Below are 5,054 nucleotides of genomic sequence, written 5' to 3'. Positions count from 1 at the left end.
TGGGGGAGATTTATAGCCCCCCTTTTTTGCCAGTTTTAAGGATCTCCCTGCCCATTGGCCCAATTTCTTCGACTTTATGCAAGGAATTTGTATCAGTACAAAACTGAGGGAGAAGTGGATGTAACATGCTCTTAATTCTGAATACAAACCATTTGCAACCCCCATTTTGTGTATTGGTTACATAAATTATGATGCAGAGCGAATTGAATCTCTCCAAGCCGTCACTAGTAGCCTGTGATGGAAATCTTCAATAGATTAACTATTGTAAGTGTCCCTTCCCAACCTGTGTTGTTCCATTTCAATGCTTTAAGGCTTCCCCCCTCCCTATTCATCTTGTGGTGCTTTATGAGTCTTTGCCTAGACTTTTGACCATCTGCCAAATGGTCCCTTAACCATTGCAACAGAGAATATTTCACTCTCCCATTGAACTCCTTGTTTCTTTGGCGTTTAGCTTGACTTGCAAACCCCTGAAAAGAAGGGGGAAATATTTAAGTCAAAGAGGCTAATGAATTCCAAACACGTTCCTGCACTAAATTTCTATGTTCTTTACATGTGGAGCTTAGGCATCATTATGTAATGTGACATTATTCCCCTCACCTCCATTCTTTATTTGTCCGCTTTCTGAGAATATTGCATTCGGAGAGTAGCTTCAAATGGGAATTTTCCCATGTCAAAGTAACCTTCCTTCTTGCCCTTGGAAAATCAAGAGTTCGTGATTCCAGTGCAAAATAAATTAATGTGTATGTGCGCTGTTCACTTTCATGAAGAACAGGATGAAACAATTGCACCCTCAGTTGGAGGTTTCCTAGAATGGAGATTTATACTAGGCTACTGCAGAATATTAAGCTGAACTGCTCCCCAACCCAAGAATTGTCACTGGTCTTGTCAAAACTCTTTTGACTTAACAATGGATTTCCCCAAGCATTTTGGTTGAGGAAGAATCTTGGCAGCTGTGAAAATCACCCCATTTGATGAATTTCTGGGGGTCCTAAAAAGATGGGGGAGGCAAATCTTTAGCTTATTAAGAGTGAGGGCAAGAACATAGCATTTCCCCTAAATTGGCTTCATTATATAGCCATGCAGCCAAATTTATTTGGATATGTAGCAGTTGTGTTTCTGGCACTATACAAAATTGGCTACATTTGTATTCTCTGGAAGATGGAGTTTTGTTCTGTTTTTAAAGTGGCTGACGAGTGAGCAGTGCGCACCCTTTTAGACAACAGCAACAGCAACAAAAAAGGAAAGCAAGTGAGGTAATGTTCCTGGAGCTTCCCCTGAAAGTTACCTTGCATCTAACAAATGAACAGCATGGTCTTGTTGAAGACTTTTCTATGTGAGCAGTGATTTGATGGCTGCAGGCTAGGCAGGGCAGCAAATCCTGTTGAGCTGTGAAGCATCAGGTCCTGAAGAAATATGAAAGAGTGAGTGCAGATGCTTCAGTGAAAAAGAAAGGAAGTAAAAAAGATGACATCCATTTATGGTGGGAAAGAAAAAAGTACTTGCAGTCCAAACCCTGTTGTCCATGGCTGACTTGTATTTCTGTACATCTGATGTATTGAAATCAGGTTCCAGCACTGAATGTTGATGTTTTCTCTTTCCTTTGTCGTAGGCATACATTATGTGACCCCCCCCCCAATATTGCAGTAGTCCAAATATTGCTATGCCTGGCATGAAGAGATAAATGGTCCAGGTTTCTCCATTGTTGACCTATTGTCTGATGGTCACAATCAGCAGAAACAATGTGAGCGGTTTGGACTGAGCATTCTTGTTTGGACCTTCAAACAGTGACAATAAAAACAGCTTGGGTTCATAGACAATCTGTTGCTGAACTATTGTAGAAATTTACAATAGAAAACTCTGCTGCCAGTCAGTTTAGACAGTACTGAACTAGATGGGCAGTATTCCTGTATTCCTAGTGAATAGGAAAACCATGGTATTAGAAGATCAAAAGCTGCCAGATCCAATATCAGGGTATGGGTGGCATCATGTGGCATGGTGGTTACAGTGTTGGACTAGGACCTGGGAGATGCAAGTTCAAATCCCCACTTGGCTGTGAAGCTTCCTGGCTGACGTGGGCCAGTCACTGCCTCTCAGTTTAGCCTACCTCACAGAGTTGTTGTGGGCATTACATGAGGAGGGGGAGAACCATGTGCAGCACCTTGAGCTCCTTAGAGAAAAAGGTGGGATGCAAATGCAATGTTATGTGAGGCAAGGCATACTGATGTTGAACTTTCTCCATGATCTTCCCAGAAAGCATTTGGCAATGCCGCTTGTAATCTTTTCATACCCATATTTAATGCCTGGTGTAAAATTGTCAATGTGATTGCTAGTTAAAAAAAAGAAGTAGGTAATATGAGCATCAATTTACATGATTGCATCTACTCATCATGTAACGAAGCACCTAATTTTTGTCTTAGTTGCCCACATTAGTCTGAGAAAGTGTATGTAGAGAATAAACTATTCCTTAAAAAATTACGGACTCTTTTCCAAAATTTTAAGCATAATGTATAAATTGGGGTGATGAAATATATTTTATGCCTCTGATCTTTTTTAAAAAACATAAAACAAAAAAACAAACAGTAGTCTTCTTTCCGGTGTTAGGGATGACCACTGAAAAGGTCAGGTTGATAATAATACATTAGAATCCATTAAGCATGAGCAGTGAGGGAGTTATTAAACTCCAGGTTTTGGGTAGGGGGGGATCATTTAAAAACATAATGGCATTGAAGCATAGCAAAGTGAGCTGAGGGAATCTTTTTGTTTGGGTATCCTAATAGAATATAATGGCCACTTTTGAGCCATTATAGTCCATCAATTTAGCAAGTTTTATGCGCTGAATATCCTTTACTGAGAAAATTCGCCAAACTCTCATGATGCTGAGTATAACACCATATCAAGTTTGGGAGCTGAGGAAAGGATTCCACTATTGTTGTTGCTATTACTACTACTACTACTACTACTACTACTACTACTACTGTTAACAATAACATTGGGTTGTATCCAGGGTAGTGCTAAGTAATGTAGCCCATAAGGCCGATATTTACTTACTTACTTACTTATTTATTTATACATACATACATACATACATACATACATACAAACTTTATTGAATTTTAAAAAAAACCGGTTACCAAACATAAAGTGTCATCCAAGACAAGGCCAGGATTTATGCTCACCCAATAGAACCCCTCAGCTCCACCTGCATCACTCTAAATTGGTTCTATGTGTTCCCCCAACCCTTTGGAGCAGGTTTCAGGAATCTGGATCTGCCCCTCATAAGTTTCTGGAATGCTTAACAGTAGTACATGAAGAAGTAAACTTAAAAATATTCATACAGTCAGTTGAAGCCGTACTCCTATTATCTGAATTAGTCAGAGTGAGGATGTATGGGCTGATGTTGTCTATACAATGATGTTCTGGCCTGTGGTATGTATTGAAGTGGAATTATTGTTATGCCCATTACTGAAGGGGCCAGTGTCGTGTATGCAAGTATGCGAACTGACCACAAGACTGGTAAGATCCAGTTAAAGAGGAAACTAACAGCTGAATGTCAAAATGAAAAACAACTCTGTAAAACTTACAAGGAAGGTTCTTACACGTACAGTAAAAAATGGGTTGAGTAAGTGTTTTCAAAGACTGTGGTTGGATGAGAGATTGTAAAATACTGGGGCAGCAGCAGGTAGTTGGGTAGAGCATGAACAGCTAAGATGACATATACTTGTCTATATCATATGTGTCCTAATGGAAATACTCCGACAGACTTTTTGGTCTCTGTCCAGTAATGCATTACTGAATAAAGTCTGGAAATTTGGTGTGAGCTGAGCTTCCATACTTGAACCTTGAAGGAGAATTTCCCCTAGAGTATGTGAAGGAGGCTAAACTTTTGGCCCAAGCCGGTGTTTTAAATAAAATTCTGGCAAGTTATAATGATCACGTTGCTATTTAACAACAACAACATTCTGGATACTACCCTCTCTCCTCTTATTTAAAGCTAAGTTACAAAGCATTGGCCAAATAGTCATGGATAATAAAATCAAAATGCTGACTGATCCCTAACTTTAGCTAGGGGAGTTGTGGTGGTAGGAATATGCTGGCCCCTGTAAATTAGAGATATAAAGCATGCTTTAAGTAGAACCAATATGTGTCGAGATATTTCCCACTTTCCATGCCCTTTCAGTCCCGTTAATTTTCCATTACAGCATGTCAGCGTTGAATTGATATATAGGCATCTCCAACTGCTAAGGTACACTGTGTACACATTTATTAAGATTAATTAAAAAGTAACAAATTGTAAAGTAATAACATTAACAATGAGTGGGAAAAGTGTAGACATTTTGACAGTCTCTCTCTCTCTCTTTTTGAATTTCATTAAAAGATGGTAGCGACAAAAACCCAGGAGACTCTTTCTACTTTACTAAAGAAATAGGTCACAGATTCAATTACAGTCACTGAAGCATGGACTCAATCTATCATGGCAAATTAAGTACATTTTAGCAACCTACTTTCCTTTAAAAATTTTATAGACACTTTCAGTGGAAGAAGAAAGAAGAGTATAGAAAAAAAGAAATTGCAAACCGAAAAGGTCTCCCCCACTCTTTTTTCTTCCTGTTGCTGCTGAATGTTTGGTATGTTTTGCTACATGCATAAGACAAAAAGAACATCATAATAGTATACGAGAAAGACAATTGCTTTTAAAAACCTGGCTCTTTTTGTGGAGTTTTGCTTTTGAATGGAAGCATATTGCATTTTAAATCTACATATTATACCAAGTTGGGGCTTGGCTCTAAAATGAACAGAGCCAAACAGTTATATGTCCAAGGATGTCATACTCAGAGAAGACCCATTAAAAGTGATAGACTTAAGTAACTTAAATCCAATTATTTTGACAGGTCTACTCTGAGTAATATTGGGCATCGCCCAAAATCTGGAGCGTGACAAATAAATTGCAAATGAAGTAATAGATATAGGCAGGGCAGGATAGCAGAGGCTTTGGTTCAGATTTAAAATGTCCAGAACTATTAATTAAACATTGTTTCTTGAGGCTTTACTGTGAT

This window comes from Podarcis raffonei, chromosome 8 (genome assembly GCF_027172205.1).
Source record: "Podarcis raffonei isolate rPodRaf1 chromosome 8, rPodRaf1.pri, whole genome shotgun sequence".
Lineage (NCBI taxonomy): Eukaryota > Metazoa > Chordata > Lepidosauria > Squamata > Lacertidae > Podarcis > Podarcis raffonei.
Note: the sequence above shows the minus strand (reverse complement) of the source record.